Consider the following 21,032-nt stretch of genomic DNA (forward strand, 5'->3'; position numbering starts at 1 on the left):
TTTTAAACATGTTTTGTTCTCTTTCTACCCAATAGAAAGAGGCAGTCAGTAAAATGCCAGAGTTGTGTGTGTGTGTGTGTGTTTATAATTTTTATCCTAGGTACAATATTGTATAATATAACCTTGAATAAACCAAGAAAATTCCATAATATTAGTGACTATCTCAAGAGCAGGTATCATATCTTGCTCTTTTGTTATACTGTATAGCAAATAACATTTCAGAAATAGAAACTTTCTTCAAAGGACAGTTGCAAACAAATCAAGGAAAGGAAAAAAAATTAGACTCCTTTCTCTATAGTAGCATGAAAATTTCCATCAGCTGTAATGATTTTGTATTTTTAAAGAATGGAAGGATTTCCCCTTATGTAAACAATATGAAGGCAGGGTATGTAAAGGACACCTTTTTTTTTTTTTTTTTTTTTCTTAATCCCTTCACTTTTTCACCCAGCCCTCCAACCCATTCTTTCTGATGGCTATTAGTCTGTTCTCTGTATTTATGAGTATTTTCCTATTTTGTTTTGTTCACTAGATTCCATATAACATTAAAATCATATAGTATTTCTCTTCCTCTTACTGGACTATTTCACTTACCAAAATACTCTCCTGGTACATCCAGACTATTGCAAAAGATTTTCTTTTTTCTTTCTTTCTTTCTTTCTTTTTTTTTACTGATGAGTAGTACTGTATTGTGTAAATATACCACAGTTTTTTTTATCCACATCTACTGATGGGTATTTGGCTTGCTTCTAATTTTTGACTATTATCAATAACACTGCAGTGAACATAGGGGTACATATATTCTTTCAAATTAGTGTTTCAGTTTTCTTCAGATTCTGAGATTCCACATCCTCAGAAGTGGAATCACTGGGTCATAAGTCAGTTCTATATTTAACTTTTTGAGGTAACTCCACACTGCTGTCCACAGTGACTGCACCAATTTGAATTCCCACCAATAGTGCACAAGGTTCCCCTTTTTTCCACATCTTCACCAATACTTGTTGTCTGTTGATTTACTGATGATAGCCATCTGATAGGTGTGAGATCTCATTGTGTTTTTAATTTGAATTTCTCTGATGATTAGTAACATCAAATATCTTTTCATGTGTCTATAGGTCATCTCTATGTCCTTTTGGGAAAAGTGTCTATTCAAGTGTTTTGCTCATTTCTTAATTGGATTGTTTGTTTTTGATGTTCAGTTGTATAGTCTTTATAAACTTTGGATATTAACCCCTTATTAGATGTATCATTGGCAAATATGTTCTCCCATGTGAGGTCGGTTGGCAATGGAGGAAGGTCACGTGAGGAACCAGGTTGGGAACTTTGGCTGGAACTGCCCACACCCATGTACACCAAAAGAAACTTCCCAGGCGCCCTTTGAAAAAGAACGACCATCTGTTAGCCAATGAAATTTTGCCACATCAGATTAACTCAACTACCTTAGGACCCTATAAATTACCCCCATGCAAATCCCCCCAGCAACTTCTCTGGCCCCTGTTCCCCGGACCAGAGAACATCGTCCAGGAAGCGCTCTGAATAAAGCTTTTGCTATTCCACACTTCTTGGCTAAGCCCTTTCTTCTTCCTAGGTGAGGAAAATACCTTACATCCCACTTAAAGGGTTGTTTTTTCATTTTGTTGATGGTTTTCTTTGCTGTACAAAAACTTTTTAGTTTGATGTAGTCCTATCTGTTTATTGATCAGAATCTTTCACAGAAGAACTGCATGAATGGAACTGAGACTTCATTTTTCTGTTTGCTAGCCTTGTGGTTTTGGCAGATCTGTATCACATGCTTGCTATGTATGTCCCTCAGTGAGGGATTACAAACCAATGTACATAGACCTTTGAAAATGTAAATTAGAATATACTGAACATAAAACTCTTCAAGCTCATTCAAATTGGTAAATTGATCATTTTATCCTATTGCCTTTTTTATGGCAATCAAGAAAAATTTGCTTCCATTTTGTTGTATATGCCTTGACAGGGCAAGCCCAAAATTTGCTTCCATTGTAAAAAATATGATATCACACACATATGCAACATGAAAACTGTTAATTCTTCAGGGAGATCTTTCCTTAGGCTTTCAGTTTGATTTTATTTATTTATTTATTTTTAATTTTTTTTTTCAGAGACACAGAGAGAGTCAGAGAGAGGGATAGATAGGGACAGACAGACAGGAATGGAGAGAGATGAGAAGCATCAATCATCAGTTTTTCGTTACCACTCCTTAGTTGTTCACTGATTGCTTTCTCATATATGCCTTGACTGTGGGCCTTCAGCAGATGGAGTAACCCCTTGCTCAAGCCAGCAACCTTGGTTCCAAGCTGGTGAGCTTTGCTCAAACCAGATGAGCCCATGCTCAAGCTGGCGACCTCAGGATCTTGAACCTGGGTCCTCCGCTTCCCAGTCCAATGCTCTATCCACTGCGCCACTGCCTGGTCAGTCTCAATTTGATTTTAAAATAGATGAAGTAAATGACAGTTATTTTATTATCAAATCCCCCTTAGAAAGGTGTTTTGACTTGTTTAGTAAATTATGAATGTCACGTTGATTTTCTAGTTATTAGTCCTCTAAAGGAGAGTATTGACTTTTTGTGAAACTTGGGAGTGGGAAGAATAAGCTTCACAGTGTTTGCTCTTAATCTTCTCTCAGTGGTAAGAATCAAGAAAGAACAAAATATGTTTATACTGCAGTTATGGCTGTGATTACTTACCAAATTTCTGACATTCATGAAACCTACAAGCCATAGAAAGAGTGAAATATGTTTTTAGAAATTCAAACCAAACTTTATAAACTATCTTTATGCCTCTTTGTGTTTGATCAGTAAGGAGTTACCTGACTTTTGTTCCCACATCCTACAACATTCAGGATTCATCCCTGAAGGTGAGCCTTCTTGTACACATCACTCACAGGCATGTGATGCTTTCATAGTGCAGACTTATTTTGCAGTAGTTGTTCTCTCCTGCTGTAGTGAGTTTTCAAGTTTATGTGGTGGCAGTGTTTATGTGACTTATATTTTTAAAGGATTATATGTCAGTCTCACTCCCATTCTGAAAAAGCAGAATTTTTCATTCCTTGAGTTGGCTGCAGATACCTCTCCCTACCCTACTGACTCCAGCTGGACTTCAAATCAATGCCTTGTAGAACACTGTTTATAGGTTCAGTCCAGTCCTAGTTCCTTCCAGGGTACTTGACTAAGACAGAGGGTTATGAGCAATTTCAGCCTTATCTTGAAGATGAGTAAGATTAAATCCTTACTTTACATTTTGAATACAAAGCCACTGATACCTTGATATCTTAGCATCTCAAACATGATCAGGAGTGTCAGTTGTTTTTCTCAAAGATTATTGTCACTAGTTCTGAGAGGAGTAGCAGCATTAGCTGGAAAGTTATTAAAAATACAAATTTTTGCATCTTTCTCCAAACTTTTGAACCTTGAGAGGTAGAGCTTGGTAATCTGTGTTTTACCAAGATCTCAGGTAATTCTGGTGCATAATAAAGTTTGAAAACAAATTATCTCTTTTATTCCATAATGGCTCAATCTGTTGGACTGAGTTTGAATTCTTATCCCTACTTATAGTTTTCTTTTGAACCAAATAAACAGCTTATGATAAAGACAAAAACCAAGACTTTCAATTCAGATGAACATAATTATAAAGTCCCTTAAACATTGCTTTATTGATGTTTGTTTCTCAGTATGAGTTACGATGGGTCAGATACAAATGAACATGGAGCTATAAAATATCCCCTAATTTTTGTGAGCAGTGTAAGCACAAATGGAGGTTGGTGAGGTAGAAAAGAATCTAATATCTGGCCATATAACTGGATATATAAGAAAAAGAATGGAATCCACTCATTCTGTAAAATTAGAAAAGCTAAGACTGTAATTGAAACTACTAAACTTTATTTGGTTTATATTTGAGGAAGAAGTGAAATCATATCTTCCCCATTATGTTGGGAAATAAAATGTCAGAACAAATTAGATATTATCTAGCTCTGTAGACCTAATTTTATAAGTAAGGAAATGGACTTAAAAAGGGGAATAATTGTTTTTCTTGATTGCATAGCAAGAGAATGGCAGAGGCTTCTGCATTTTTTTTATAATTTTATTTTTTTATTGGGGTGACATCAATAACTCAGGATACATATATTCAAAGATAACAAGTCCAGGTTATCTTGTCGTTCAATTATGTTGCATACCCACCACCCAAAGTCAGATTGTCCTCTGTCACCTTCTATCTTGTTTTCTTTGTGCCCCTCTCCACCCCCTTTCCCTCTCCCATTCCCCCCTCCCCCCGTAACCACCACGCTCTTATCAATGTCTCTTAGTTTCACTATTACGTCCCACCTACGTATGGAATAATACAGTCCCTGGTTTTTTCTGATTTACTTATTTCGCTTCGTATCATGTTATCAAGATCCCACCATTTTGCTGTAAATGTTCAAATGTCATCATTTCTTATGGCTGAGTAGTATTCCATAGTGTATATGTGCCACATCTTCTTTATCCAGTCATCTATTGATGGGCTTTTTGGTTGTTTCCATGTCCTGGCCACTGTGAACAATGCTGCAATGAAGATGGGGCTGCATGTGTCTTTACATATCAATGTTTCTGAGTTTTTGGGATATATAACCAGTAGAGGGATTGCTGGGTCATAAGGTAGTTCTATTTGCAGTTTTTTGAGGAACCACCATACTTTCTTCCATAATGGTTGTACTACTTTACATTCCCACCAACAGTGGATGAGGGTTCCTTTTTCGCCACAGCCTCTCCAACATTTGCTATTACCTGTCTTGCTAATAACAGCTAATCTAACAGGTGTGAGGTGGTATCTCATTGCCATTTTGATTTGCATTTCTCTAATAGCTAAAGAAGATGAGCATCTTTTCATATATCTGTTGGCCATTTGTATTTCTTCCTGGGAGAAGTGTCTATTCATATCCTCTTCCCATTTTTTTATTGGATTGTTTGTTTGTTTGTTGTTGAGTTTTATGAGTTCTTTGTATATTTTGGATATTAGGCCCTTATCTGAGCTGTTGTTTGAAAATATCATTTCCCATTTAGTTGGCTTTCTGTTTATTTTGTTATCAGTTTCTCTTGCTGAGCAAAAACTTCTTAGTCTGATGTAGTCCCATTCATTAATTTTTGCCTTCACTTCTCTTGCCTGTGGAGTCAAATTCATAAAATGCTCTTTAAAACCCAGGTCCATGAGTTGAGTACCTATGTCTTCTTCTATGTACTTAATTGTTTCAGGTCTTATGTTTAGATCTTTGATCCATTTGGAGTTAATTTTTGTACAGGGGGAGAGACTGTAGTCCAGTTTCATTCTTTTGCATGTGGCTTTCCAGTTTTCCCAGCACCATTTATTGAAGAGGCTTTCTTTTCTCCATTGTGTGTTGTTGGCCCCTTTATCAAAAATTATTTGACTATATACATGTGGTTTTATTTCTGGACTTTCTATTCTGTTCCATTGGTCTGAGTGTCTATTTTTCTGCCAATACCATGCTGTTTTGATTGTTGTATCCCTATAATATAGTTTGAAGTCAGGTATTGTAATGCCCCCAGCTTCATTCTTTTTCTTTAGGATTACTTTGGCTATTCGGGGTTTTTTATAGTTCCATATAAATCTGATGATTTTTTGCTCTATTTCTTTAAAAAACGTCATTGGAAGTTTGATGGGAATTGCGTTAAATTTGTATATTGCTTTGGGTAATATAGCCATCTTGATTATATTTATTCTTCCTAGCCAAGAACAAGGTATATTCTTCCATCTCATTATATCTTTTTGATTTCTCTTAACAATGGTTTATAGTTTTCATTATATAAGTCCTTTACATTCTTTGTTATGTTTATTCCTAAGTATTTTATTTTTTTTGTTGCAATCGTGAAGGGGATTATTCTTTTGAGTTCCTTCTCAGTTGTTTCATTGTTGGCATATAGAAAGGCTATTGACTTCTGTATGTTAATTTTGTACCCTGCTACCTTACTGTATTGGCTTATTGTTTCTAGTAGTCTTTTTGTGGATTCTTTGGGGTTTTCGATGTATAGGATCATATCATCTGCAAAAAGTGATACCTTTACTTCTTCTTTTCCGATATGGATGCCTTTTATTTCTTTGTCTTGTCTGATTGCTCTGGCTAGAACCTCTAGTACCACATTAAATAAGAGTGGAGAGAGTGGACAACCCTGTCTTGTTCCTGATTTAAGGGGGAAAGCCTTCAGTTTAGTGCCATTTAATATGATGTTAGCTGATGGTTTATCATATATGGCCTTTATCATGTTGAAATATTTTTCTTCTATACCCATTTTGTTGAGAGTCTTAAGCATAAAATTGTGGTGTATTTTATCAAAATCCTTTTCTGCGTCTATTGATAAGATCATGTGGTTTTTGTTCTTTGTTTTGTTGATATGGTGTATTACGTTTACCATTTTACGTATGTTGAACCATCCTTGAGATTCTGGGATGAATCCCACTTGATCATGATGTATTATTTTTTTAATATGTTGTTGTATTCGATTTGCTAGTATTTTGTTTAGTATTTTAGCATCTGTAGTCATTAGAGATATTGGTCTGTAGTTTTCTTTTTTTGTGGCATCCTTGCCTGGTTTTGGTATGAGGGTTATGTTGGCCTCATAAAATGTGTTTGGAAGTATTGCTTCTTCTTCAACTTTTTGGAAGACTTTGTGTAGAATAGGAACCAAGTCTTCTTTGAATGTTTGATAAAATTCACTGGTATAGCCGTCAGGGCCTGGACTTTTATTTTGGGGGAGGTTTTTAATGGTTTTTTCTATTTCTTCTCTACTGATAGGTCTGTTTAGGCTTTCTCCTTCTTCTTGACTCAGTCTAGGAAGGTTGTATTGTTCTAGGAATTTATCCATTTCTTCTAGATTGTTGAATTTAGTGGCATAAAGTTTTTCATAGTATTATACAATAATTCTTTGTATATCTACGGTGTCTGTGGTGATTTCTCCTCTTTCATTTTGGATTTTGTTTATATGAGTTCTTTCTCTTTTTTCCTTGGTAAGTCTTGCCAAGGGTTTGTCAATTTTGTTGATCTTTTCAAAGAACCAGCTCCTTGTTTTATTGATTTTTTTATAGTTTTTCTGTTCTCTATTTCATTTATTTCTGCTCTGATTTTTATTATCTCCTTTCTTCGGCTGGTTTTGGGTTGTCTTTCTTCTTCTTTTTCTAGTTCCTTAAGGTGTGAAGTTAAGTGGTTCACTTGGGCTCTCTCTTGTTTGTTCATATATGCCTGAAGTGATATGAACTTCCCTCTTATCACTGCTTTTGCTGCATCCCATTGATTCTGATATGTCGTATTGTCATTTTCATTAGTCTGTATATATCTTTTGATCTCTGCATTTATTTCTTCTTTGACTCATTCATTTTTTAAAAGTATGTTGTTTAGTTTCCACATTTTTGTGGGATTTTTTTCCTCTTTTTTGCAGTTGAATTCTAGTTTCAAGGCTTTATGATCAGAAAATATGCTTGGTACAACTTCAATTTTTCTGAATTTGCTGATGTTGTTTTTGTGGCCCAACATATGGTCAATTCTTGAGAATGATCCATGTACACTGGAGAAAAATGTATACTCAGTCACTTTGGGATGAAATGTCCTGTAGATGTCTATCATATCCAGGTGCTCTAGTGTTTTGTTTAAGGCCACTATGTCTTTGTTGATTCTCTGTTTGGATGACCGATCTAGAGCCGTCAGCGGTGTATTGAGGTCTCCAAGTATGATTGTGTTTTTGTCAGTTTTTGTTTTAATATCAATAAGTAGCTGTCTTATATATTTTGGTGCTCCTTGGTTTGGTGCATATATATTAAGAATTGTTATGTCTTCTTGATTCAGTGTCCCCTTAGCCATTATGAAATAGCCATTTTTGTCTCTGAGTACTTTTCCTGTCTTGTAGTCAGCATTATCCGATATGAATATTGCTACACCTGCTTTTTTTGGATGTTATTTGCTTGGAGTATTGTTTTCCAGCCTTTCACTTTGAATTTGTTTTTATCCTTGTTACTTAGATGAGTTTCTTGTAGGCAGCATACAGTTGGATTTTCTTTTTTAATCCATTCTGCTACTCTGTGCCTTTTTATTGGTGAGTTTAATCCATTTACATTTAGTGTAATTATCGATATTTGTGAGTTCCCTATTGCCCTTTTATATCTTGCGTTCTGTTAGTTTTGTGTCTTGTTTGATCCTTCTCTTTTGTTTTTCTATCTTTTGTTTTTATGTGGTTGTATTACATGCATCTTTCCTCTGTTGCTATTTTTTTTATCTTATGTGCTTCTGTGGTGGTTTTTTCAATGGTGGTTACCTTTGAGTAATGAAAAGGGTCCCTACCCTGTTCATTGTAGTGAACTATTTTGTGAGTACTTTTGCACTCCATCGTCCTTTGCTACTGTTAATCTCCATCTTCTCCACCTCTTTCTTTTTGTTGTTGTCACAGTTTAATTTTGGTTTTATTGTCTTCTTCTTGGAGCTTTTACTTGTGGCTCTGTTTTATTTTTTGTTCTTTGTATCTGATTGGAGAACCCCCTTTAGTAATTCCTGGAGTGGGGGTTTTTCTGATGATAAATTCCCTCATCTTTTCTGTATCTGTGAATGTTTTTATTTCTCCTTCATATTTGAAGGATAGCTTTGATGGGTATAGTATTCGTGGCTGAAAGTTCCTCTCTTTCAGGACTTTAAATATTGGGGTCCACTCTCTTCTAGCTTGTAGAGTTTCTGCTGAGAAATCTGATGATAATCTAATGGGCCTTCCTTTATATGTTGTATTCTTCTTTTCCCTGGCTGCCTTGAGAATTTTTTCTTTGCTGTTGGTTTGTGTCAATTTCATTATGATATGCCTTGGAGTAGGTTTGTTGGGGTTAAGAAAACTCGGAGTTCTGTTTGCTTCTTGAACTTGAGGCTTTAGTTCTTTCCACATGCTTGGGAAGTTCTCATCTATTATTTGTTTGTGTATGTTCTCCATTCCATTTTCTCTCTCATCTCCCACTGATATACCTATTATTCTTATGTTATTCTTTTTGATGGAGTCATATAATTCTTGTAGGGCTATCTCATTTTTTTAATTTTTGAGTCTCTTTCTTCTGCTCTGTTGTGCCTTAAGTTGCTTGTCTTCTATTTCACTAATCCTCTCTTCTATCTGACCTGTTCTATTAGCTAAGCTTGTTACTTCGTTTTTCAGCTCGCGAATTGAGATTTCATCTCTGTTTGATTTTTTTTATAGTTTCAATTTCCTTGGAGATACACTCTTTGTGTTCATTGAGTTGTTTTCTCAGCTCCCTAAATTGCCTTTCTATGTTTTCTTGTATATCTCGGAGGATTTTTAGGATATCTGTCTTGAATTCTCTGTCATTTAGCTCCAAGGTTTCCAATATATTAAATTTTTTCTCCATAGATTTTTCCTCATCTAGCTGTGTTACCTCTCTTTCTTTTGTATCCATGATATTCGATTTTCTCTTCCTTAATGGCATCTGAGGGTGGTTTTGTTGATAGTATTAATGAGATTTAATAAAGAATAAAAAGTTAAAAAAATAAAAATAAAAAAAAATATTAAAAAAAATAAAAAATCAAAAAGAGTTCTTTTTAAAAAAAATTAATAATGAAATAAAGAAAAATAAAATAAAATAAAAATTAAAAAAAGGAAATTATTCCCCCCTCCTTTTTTCCTCTCCTCTTCTCTCCCCTCTTTCTTGAGAAAATCTTGTGGTGAACTGTGAATTATAACAAACAATGCCTGTGATGGAGGGCCTGAATTGGTGAAAAGTAATAAAGGGGCAAAAAAAAAAAAAGAAAAAAATAATAGAACAAAGAAAGAAAGAAAGAAAAAGAGCATATAGACCCACAAAAAGCAAATAAGGAAAAAATTTGGGTCGAGAATAAAATATTTTGCTTTTAGGTGTTGGTTGTCTAAGAGTTATGATGAGAGGAATAAAAGGAAAATGGAAAAATGGGGGACAAATTAAAAAATTACTATTGTATTTAGTGGAACAAGAACTAGATAATATGGAGAGCCAGGGATGGGAGCACTGCTAGTGAGTTAAAAAGGTGAAGTAAAAAAACCCCAAAATTCCACAAACATAAGTTTGATTCCCAGATAAGATAATTTGTTTGTTATTGAGGTTTGAATAGGAGGAGATGTAAAGGAGAAAGGAAGAAACTATTATAGAGGGAGAAAAGAAAGAGAGAGAGAGAAAAAAAGAGGGAACCACTAAATGAAGAAAAAAGAAACAAGAGGAGAGAGAGAGAGAGAGAGAGAGTGTTGAGGGCTTTGGAGTGCAACCCTCATAGAGAGAAAGGAAGAGAAGAGAAAAGATAATGGGAGATGTAACACTTATACTTATGGGTAGTGTAGTTCAAGGAGAGGAGAGAGTAAGACCGGCAGAGAGTTAATCGGCCAAATTGGAGGAGGAAAAACAGTATCAAGAATGAAGATAAGAGGTAGCCAACGAAGATGGCAGCGGAGTAGGCGGATGCACAGACGCCCAGCTCTCAACACCAAACTGCAATACAAATCAATTTAGAAAAAATCAGCATGAAAAATCAACACTGAATTGCAAGAACAGCTCTCAAAAACCAAGGAGCAAAGAGGCAACCACAATAATCCTGGTAAGGAGTGCCTGAATCTCCTCTGCTTACAGGAACGGAAGGAGGGGGGTGAGGCTGAGAGCCCAGAGAGAATTTCACAAAGGAAAAAGACAAAAACTACTGCTCACAGCCACTTACCTGGCGACCAGGGAGCAAGGTGGGTTGAAAAGACCAGCTTATCTCCCAAGTGGAAAAGACAGGGAGAGGGACAGACTGTGAGGGGCTAAGGTATGCAAGAAATGAAATAAAAAAGCTGACTCATACGTGCTGGAGGTGGCCATAGCTGGGGGAGGGACTGAACCTTTCACAAAACAGAGCTGAAGTGCTTCCGGATCAGAGATCTCCGGACATCTATCCATCTCCAATCAGCACAACAAGACACAGCTGAAAACAAGAAGTGGGGAGGAGGGGCAGTAACTTAGGTCTCCATGGAGATCTGAGATACACCTCCCCCTACTGAAGCTGAGAAAAAACCCTGCCCCCAGTGAGATTAGTTGGTGGAAGAGACCTTCAGCGTCTCAGGTTACACCCACAGCATTCCTGGATACATTTTCAAGGAAGCCCCCTGCTGAGATCAGTTAACAAGACTTTCACCTGTTAAGAAAACAAACAAATCAAGACTTCAAAGCTGCCCAAATCTGAAAGTGGATTACAAATAATAGCTGATACCAACCCACAAAGACCTAAAAATTACACAAGTGAAAATTGGAGCCAGACAACAACAAGCCCAGACTCAACCAACTCTACAAATAAAAAAAAAAGAAGATAAAAAGACAAAGGAGTGCAATCCAAATGAAACCATAAGAGACACCTTCGAGAGATGAACTGAGTGATATGGAAATAATCAAACTTCCAGATGCGGAGTTTAAAATAATGATTGTAAGGATGCTTAGGGATCTTAAAACAACAATGGAGGGGCAGTTTGAAAACCTAAATAAAGAAATAGCATAAAAAATAGTATAAAAAGAATCAGTTGGAGACGACAAATACAATATCAGAAATAAAGACCAGAATAGAAGGAATTGAAAACAGGATAGATAGAGCAGAAGATCGAATCAGCGAGTTAGAAGACAACTGGAATGAAGGCATGAAAGCAGAGAAGAAAAGAGAAAAAAGACTCAAAAAGTCAGGGGAAACGCTTAGAAAGCTCTGTGACAACATGAAGAGAAATAACATCCGCATCATGGGGGTTCCTGAAGAAGAAAAATAACAAGGGATAGAAACTTTGTTCAATCATATCATAGCTGAAAACTTCCCTAAATTAATGCAAGAGAAACTCTCACAAATCCAAGAAGCACAGATGATTCCATTAAAGAGAAACCCAAAGAAACCTACACCAAGACACATCATAATTAAAATACCAAAGCTAAGCGATAAAGAGAAAATATTAAAAGCTTCAAGAGAAAAAAAAAGTTATCACCTACAAAGGAGCCCCCATAAGGATGACATCTGACTTCTCAACAGAAACACTTAAGGCCAGAAGGGAATGGCAAGAAATATTCAAAGTAATGCAGAACAAGAACCTACAACCAAGACTACTTTATCCAGCAAGGCTATCGTTTAAAATTGAAGGAGAAATAAAAAGCTTCCCAGACAAAAAACAAGTCAAGGAATTCATTACAACCAAACCAATGCTACAGGAAATATTAAGGGGCCTGGTGTAAACAGATAAAGTGGGAAAAGAATACAGGAAAAAAAAAAAAAAGGAATACACCTTTAAAGAAGAAAATGGCAATAAACAACTACATATCAATAATAACCTTAAATGTAAATAGATTAAATGATCCAATCAAAAGACATAGGGTAGCTGCGTGGATAAGAAAACAGGACCCATACATATGTTGTCTGCAAGAGACACACCTTAGAACAAAAGACACACACAGATTGAAGGTAAAAGGATGGAAAAAACGTTTTATGCAAACGGGAATGAAAAAAAAGCTGGGGTAGCAATACTTATATCAGACAAATTGGACTTTAAAACAAAGGATATAGTAAGAGATAAAGAAGGCCACTACATAATGATAAAGGGAGTAATCCAACAGGAAGATATAACTATTATAAATATCTATGCACCTAATATAGGAGCACCCAAATATATAAAACAGACTTTGATGGATTTAAAGGGCGAGATCAACAGCAATACTATAATAGTAGGGGATTTCAATACCCCACTAACATCACTAGATAGATCCTCAAGAAAGAAAATTAACAAAGAAACAGCAGACTTATTGGAAACACTAGATCAACTCGATTTAATAGATATCTTCAGAACCTTTCACCCTAAAGCAGCAGAATATACATTTTTTTCAAGTGCTCATGGTACATTCTCTAGGATAGACCACATGTTAGGGCACAAAAGTGCTCTCAACAAGTTTAAGAAGACTGAAATCATATCAAGCACTTTCTTGATCACAACGGCATGAAACTAGAAATGAATCACAGCAGAAAAGCTCAAAAATGCTCAAACACATGGAAACTAAATAGCTGGGTGTTAAATAATGAATGGACTAAGAATGAGATCAAAGAAGAAATAAAGAAATTCCTAGAAATGAATGACAACGAGCATAAAACAACTCAAAATTTATGGGACACAGCGAAAGCAGTTCTGAGAGGGAAGTTCATAGCACTACAGGCACACTTTCAGAAGCTAGAAAAAGCTCAAATAAACAACTTAACCCTGCACCTAAAAGAATTAGAAAAAGAACAGCAAGTAAAGCCCAATTGTAGTAGAAGGAAGAAAATAATAAAGATCAGAGCAGAAATAAATGAGATAGAGGCTAAAGAAACAATACAGAGGATCAATGAAACTAGAAGCTCGTTTTTTGAAAAGGAAAACAAGATTGATGAACCTTTAAGTAGACTCACCAAGAAAAAGAGAGAGAGGACTCAAATAAATAAAATTAGAAATGAGAGAGGAGAAATAACAACTGACACAACAGAAATACAACATATTGTAAGAAAATACTATGAAGAACTGTACGCCAAAAAACTAGACAACCTAGATGAAATGGACAAATTCCTTGAAACATACAATCTTCCAAAAATCAATCTGGAAGAATCAGAAAACTTAAACAGACCGATTACACCAAAGGAGATTGAAACAGTTATCAAAAAACTCCCAACAAAGAAAAGTCCGGGGCCCGATGGCTTCACAACGGAATTCTACCAAATATTCAAAGAAGAACTAACTCCTATCCTTCTCAAACTATTTCAAAAAATTCAAGAGGAAGGAAGACTTGCAAACTCCTTTTATGAGGCGAGCATAATTCTGATTCCAAAACCAGGCAAAGACAACACAAAGAAAGAAAATTATAGGCCAATATCTCTGATGAATATAGATGCTAAAATCCTCAACAAAATATTAGCAAACCGGATCCAACAATATATGGAAAAAATCATACACCATGATCAAGTGGGATTTATTCTGGGGAGGCAAGGCTGGTACAATATTCGTAAATCAATCAATGTGATTCATCACATAAACAAAAAGAAGGAGAAAAACCATATGATAATTTCAATAGATGCAGAAAAAGCATTTGATAAAATCCAGCACCCATTCATGATCAAAACTCTCAGCAAAGTGGGAATACAGGGAACATACCTCAACATGATAAAAGCCATCTATGAGAAACCCACAGCCAACATCATACTCAATGGGAAAAAATTAAAAGCAATACCCTTAAGATCAGGAACAAGGCAGGGGTGCCCCCTTTCACCACTCTTATTTAACATAGTCCTGGAAGTCCTAGCCACAGCAATCAGACAAGAAGAAGAAATAAAAGGCATTCAAGTTGGAAAAGAAGAAGTAAAACTATCATTATTTGCAGATGATATGATATTGTATATAGAAAACCCTAAAGTCTCAGTCAAAAAACTACTGGACCTTATAAATAAATTTAGCATAGTGGCAGGATATAAAATCAATAAACTCAGAAAACAGAAGCATTTTTATACACCAACAATGAACAGTCAGAAAGAGAAATTAAGGAAACAATCCTCTTCACAATTACAACCAAAAAAATAAAGTACCTAGGAGTAAACTTAACCAAGGAGACTAAAGACTTATACTTGGAAAATTACAAAACATTGATAAAAGAAATCAAGGAAGATACAAACAAGTGGAAGCATATACCCTGCTCATGGTTAGGAAGAAGAAATATCATTAAAATGTCTATATTACCCAAAACAATTTATAAATTCAATGCAATACCAATTAAAATACCAATGATATACTTCAAAGATATAGAACACATATTCCAAAAATTTATATGGAACCAAAAAAGGACACAAATAGCCTCAGCAATCTTAAAAAAGAAGAATACAGTGGGAGGTATCACACTTCCTGATATCAAGTTATACTACAAGGCCATTGTACTCAAAACAGCCTGGGACTGGCATAAGAACAGGCATATATATCAATGGAACAGAACAGAGAACCCAGAAATAAACCCACAGTTCTATGGACAACTGATATTTGATAAAGGAGGCCAGGAAATACAATGGAGTAAAGACAGCCTCTTTAACAAATGGTGTTGGGAAAATTGGACAGCTACCTGCAAAAAAATGAAACTAGATCACCAGCTTACACCACTCACAAAAATAAACTCAAAATGGATAAAAGACTTGAATGTAGGCCGTGAAACCATAAGTATCTTAGAAGAAAACATAGGCAGTAAGCTCTCCGACATCTCTCGGAGCAATATATTTGCTGATTTATCTCCATGGGGAAGTGAAATAAAAGACAGGATAAACAAATGGGACTATATCAAACTAAAAAGCTTTTGCACAGCTAAAGACAACAAGAACAGAATAAAAAGACAAACTACACAATGGGAGAACATATTTGACAATACGTCTGATAAGGGGTTAATAACCAAAATTTATAAAGAACTTGTAAAACTCAACGCCAGGAAGACAAACAACCCAATCCAAAAATGGGCGAAAGAGATGAATAGACACTTCTCCCAAGAGGACAGATGGCCAATAGGCATATGAAAAAATGCTGAACATCACTAATCATTAGAGAAATGCAAATTAAAACCACAATGAGATATTACCTCACACCAGTCAGAATGGCACTTATCAACAAAACAACACAGAATAAGTGCTGGCGAGGATGTGGAGAAAAGGGAACCCTCCTGCACTGCTGGTGGGAATGCAGACTGGTGCAGCCACTGTGGAAAACAGTATGGAGATTCCTCAAAAAACTGAAAATCGAACTGCCTTTTGACCCAGCTATCCCACTTTTAGGAATATTCCCCAAGGACACCATAGAATGGCTCGAAAAGGAGAAATGCACCCGCATGTTTGTGGCAGCATTGTTCACAATAGCGAAGATCTGGAAACAGCCCAAGTGTGCGTCAGAGGACGAGTGGACTAAAAAACTTTGGTACATATATACTATGGAATACTACTCAGCCATAAGCAATGATGACATCAGATCATTTACAATAACATGGATGGACCTTGATAACATTATATGGAGTGAAATAAGTAAATCAGAAAAAAAACTGAGATGAATCCATACATAGAAGGGACATAAAAATGAGACTCAGAGACATGAACAAGAATGTGATGGCAACAGGGGCGGGGGGTTGGGGGAGGGGGAATGGGGTGAAGAAGGAGAGAGTGGTTAGGGGAGGGGAGGGGCACAAAGAAAACCAGATAGAAGGTGACAGAAGACAATTTAACTTTGCGGGAGGGGTATACAGCACAATCAAATGTCAAAATAATCTAGAGATATTTTCTCTCAACATATGTACCCTGATTTATCAATGTCACTGCATTAAATTTAATTAAAAAAAAGAATGAAGATAAGAGAAACAAATGAACAAATATAATAAAATGGGATAGGTTATAAAGTCTGCAGATTATTCTTGATTTTGAGAGGTTATCATCTTGCTTTTTCTTTTCTCTCCCTCTTCCTGGTCGGTGACTCTGTACCCCAGGTTCTGCCCCTTTGGCACTCTCAGGTAGAGGTTTGCAGTTGATAAGTCTCTATGGCAATATCATGTATTGTGCTTTAGTCTCGTTGGCAGTCGAGGCTCATTAGCATTTATAGGCTCCGACAGTGAGAGAGTCCGTGTTCCTGGAGCTTTTCTCCTAGTCTTTCCTTCCTCAATTAGTAGCCTGATAATCCAGCTATGGGGTTGCTGCTGCCTCTGCCTGGATAGTAAGAGGCTCAAAGAGCTGGCAACTCCCCATTCTATTTCCACTCAGCACAGGGCTCTGGGTAAGGCTCAGTCAGTCAGAGCTGCTAGCATAATCAGGCGGGGCTTCCGCCCACTCAAAGACCTCTGGCTCTGCCACTCTGTCAGGTAACACAGGTGGGCGCCCACTTCTGGGGTGCTTGGAGGAAACTCTCCCTCACTGTCTGCGACCAGGATATCCAGCCAGCAGTCTCACGCTCTGAGTGAAACCCCCAACCGCAGGGAACAGTTGCAGCGTTGGAATTGAGTCTCGCTCCGTCCCCGTGCGCGGCTTTTGCACGGCGCTGGGGCGGCTCGAGATTCCGCTTTGGCCCACACAAAGGCCCCTGACTCTGCCCCTCTGTGCGATAACACGGGCGTGCACTGCCGAGGCACTCGGAGGAATCTCTCATTCACTATCTGCGCGCGCAAACCAGGATATGAGGCCGGCCGCGTTTCCCTCTGAGTGAAACCCCCGCCCGCACGGAAAATCTTTAGTTCTCACTCCCTCTCATGCGTGGCTTTCCCAGGGCGCTGGGGCTGCCCAGAGACTCTGCCCTCGTTCCACAGAAAGGCCTCTGACCCTGCCTCTCCGTGGGGCAACACGGGCACCCACTCCTGGGGCTTAGGAAGAAATCTCTCGCCCACTAACTGCGCGCACGCCGACCAGGAGACCGGGTAAAATGGCCGCCCCGCTTGTCTTTCTTTGTTTGGGTTTGGCGCGAGTGTTAGCTTGTATTGCCTGGGTTGCCACAGGATCAGATTTTCCTCGGCTTGGATCTCTGTGCCACAGCCTTGTTCGGCCGTTTATGCCGCGGCCTGGATCTATTCACCCCCTTTGCCCGCTTCAGTTTCTATATTCACAGTTACCAGAGAAAGCCGCCCTGTTTAGGTTAGTGAGGAAGGCGGAGCATTTTTTCTCCCTATCTCCTTCGGGGTTTGGTTATATATTTAGCCAATTTTTCACTCAACCATACCTTTGGGTGTATTGCAAAGCATCTGGAGGCTCCAAGTATAGGTTTTTCTGTTTCTGGTTGAAGATCTTGTTGAGTTTTGGGGGAGATTTATCGGTTTCACTTCCTACCCCGCCATTACTCTGACATCATCCGCTTCTGCTTTTTAATGTTGCCCTTTCTGGGCTGTCTTCGTTTTAGGATTAAATTCTTTATTAATATCCTAGGACTGCCATAATAACTACCAAAAACTTGGTGGTTTCAAAAATTAGAAAAGTATTCTCTCATAGTTTGGAAGGATAGAAATTACAACCAGACTGAAGGCAGCCCTCAGAAAGCTCGAGGAAAACCCCACCTTGCCTTTTGCAGCTTCTCATGGCTCCAGGCATTCCTCAGTTTTCTCAATTTAACTACAATCTCTGTCTTTACGTGACATTCTGTTTGTGTCTCTGTCTTCTTTTCTGTCCCTTACAAAATGCTTGTCATTGGATTTAAGGCCTACCAGATGATCTTATCTCCAGATCTCGATTTAATCACATATATAAAGATTCTTTCCTCAAATAAAGTTACTTTTTCAGCTCCAGAGTTAAGACTTATATTCATATTTTGAGGAGCCACATTTTTGCATTAAGAAAATATAAATGAGGTCATGGAGGTAGGGGTTACAGAAATATGAACATAAACTTGACTTTTATATTGAGCACTTTCCTTTAACATCAAGAGAAGTAAAAAATGCATTTCTCATGTTGTTGCTGAAAAGGAAACATGGCCTTCCAGGCCTGCATGGGGCCCGGGGGCAGTGTGACGCTCTTTACTTCCAGGCCTGCGTGGGGCCCGGAGGCAGTGTGGCTCTCTTTACTTGGTGCAGGAAAATTTTCACTACACAAGTCCTGGTGGTTTTGAGAGTACCTTTACCAAAGCTGGGGACAGTGAAACAAAAACGGGGTTAGAATAGAAAAAGCAAGCAGAGAAAGACGAGGTATGGCTACTCTGGCTCAGTGGGTGTTCAGAGAAAAGGGGGCTTTGGAAACAGGTTCATAGGGTTAACCAGGGATGAGCTGCTGCTGCTCACTCCTCCCCTGGTTACAAGTCTGTGGGGACCTTTAGAGTTTAAAATTTTAAACTCCATTGGCAACTGTTATTAATAGGAGAGCTAATTGCATAGGCTTGCATTTAATAAGTAGGCATGAAGTAGTGAAATAATATAGATTATATCTATCAATATATATGTGTAAGATGGATTTCCCCAGGTGTGGAGAGCCATTGCATCTGAATGAGTCCAGTCCACATGCAGCTGTGAGCAGAAGAGCCCTCCCTGCTCGGCCTAGAGTGACCTGGCAAGGCAAGGTCATTAAAACAACTTGAAGGCTGTTTGTAGTATTTGTCCGGTAGTTGCCTTGGGGTTGGGTTGTGAAACCCTCCTTTGCCCTGAATTTTCCGGCAGGTGCTAATCTCACCGAAACCGCACCCGCCCAAGTCCTCGGAATCATCCCTGAGGTTTTTCCGGGAACTGCATGCTTCACCAAACCCCCATCCTGCTGGCCGTTACCAACCCCCTCCTGCAAATATAAAAAACCCAAAAGTCCTAACCCGGGCGCGCCTTCACTGACCTGCGTCCTAGGATCAGTGAACTCACCCGGAGCTCCCAATAAAGCCTGATTCTGTTTATTCGGCTGATGCTTTTTTCCTCCTTCCTTTCAAACTTTCTAGTATGAAAACTTCTCTATTAGCAGTATAATAGCCCATACTAAGCAGGAATGCGATCTGTAACTTTACTGGCCATCTTTAGTGGTGTAGCCTAGGCCTCATTGTAAATCACACACAAGTATAAAAATCATATTTACAAAATCTCTCTGAACGCTTGGCTTAAAACATAAAATGTCCTTGAAGCTTCTTAGCTCAACGGGGGGTGGCTTTCCATCTCATAGTAACAAAAGCTACTTAGTATAACTAAAAATGGTTTTAACAGTGACTCTAAATCTAAGCAGAGGGTTGGCACTTCCCACTTCCTTTACTGTACCACCAGTAAAGTTCTCTACATTTCTATCTAGTTTCTGTGATTGTTTTACCAGGCTGTCTGTACTTGGATAGCATTGATGTTATTTTGTTAACACACTTTAATTAAATAGCCTCAGTTACCATGCTATATTAACAACAGTAAGTGATTTTATATGACATCAATTTTACTGCTAGTCCACAAAACACTGTGTAAATAACACACATCACATTCTTTGACCAATAATGTCTTTCAAAGTCTGAAATGATTGGTCAATGCACATCTGTTACTTAGTTTATGCATGGACCAGAAACTTTGTTATTGTGTAGCATCCCTGTCACTCCATGATAACTTCATGTGACATTTTACAGAAATAGATCATTGAAAAAGAAAACTAACCAATAAAGATGAAAGACAGCCAAATAAAAAAAATAAAATGCAATAATACTAGAAAAGAAAAAGATATAAAACATAAAATCCATTATAGAAGAAAGAGATATCTATGGAGATGCTGACACTGATGTTATTTGAGAGACTCTTGAGGTGCAATTAGAGTTTTGTGAAGGTGTATTTATCAACATAAATGAGAAAAAAGAATGTGATAAGAAGTTTGAAGATGTCTCAGGGAAAGTGGCTGTGGCCCAAATCTTTATATTAATGGTACTTGCAGAGTGATTTTACAAAATTAAAGAGAAAAGAATAAAATGTTGGAAGCTGATGTAAATACAAAATGTATATGACAATTTTTTCAAGAATAGAAAGTATTCTTAATTTATATTTTAAGTTCTATAACTAGAATATGATTAAATCAAAGATAAAATAGCTTATGACCATGGACAACATTGTGGCAACTACAGAAGGGAAAGAGGGATAAAGGAGGGAGAGGAGGGTAGAGGGAGGATGGATGGTGATGGAGGGAGAGTTGACTTGGAGTAGTGGATGCACAATGTACAGATGATGTTCAGATGATGTACTGTAGAACTGTACTCCTGAAGCCTGTATAATTTGGTTAATCAATCTTACCCCAATAAATTCAATAATTTTTTTAAATTAAAGCACTTGATTTTCAATGTTTCTAATGTTTTAAGTTAATGCATTATATAAATAACAACTTTACTATTTTGTTTAATTTTCCTACAAAATTATAACCAACAGTAAAAGAGTTCATAAGATTTGAACAAAGTATTTTTGAATATCACAGAACAATCATAAATTTCCCAATTGAGACACAGGATCCCTTAGCACGGTGTTTGCTTTCAGGGTGACGTGTGTGGTCCCACATTACCACGCTGCGTGGACTTC

The sequence above is a fragment of the Saccopteryx bilineata genome, chromosome 5, assembly GCF_036850765.1.
Source record: "Saccopteryx bilineata isolate mSacBil1 chromosome 5, mSacBil1_pri_phased_curated, whole genome shotgun sequence".
Taxonomy (NCBI): domain Eukaryota; kingdom Metazoa; phylum Chordata; class Mammalia; order Chiroptera; family Emballonuridae; genus Saccopteryx; species Saccopteryx bilineata.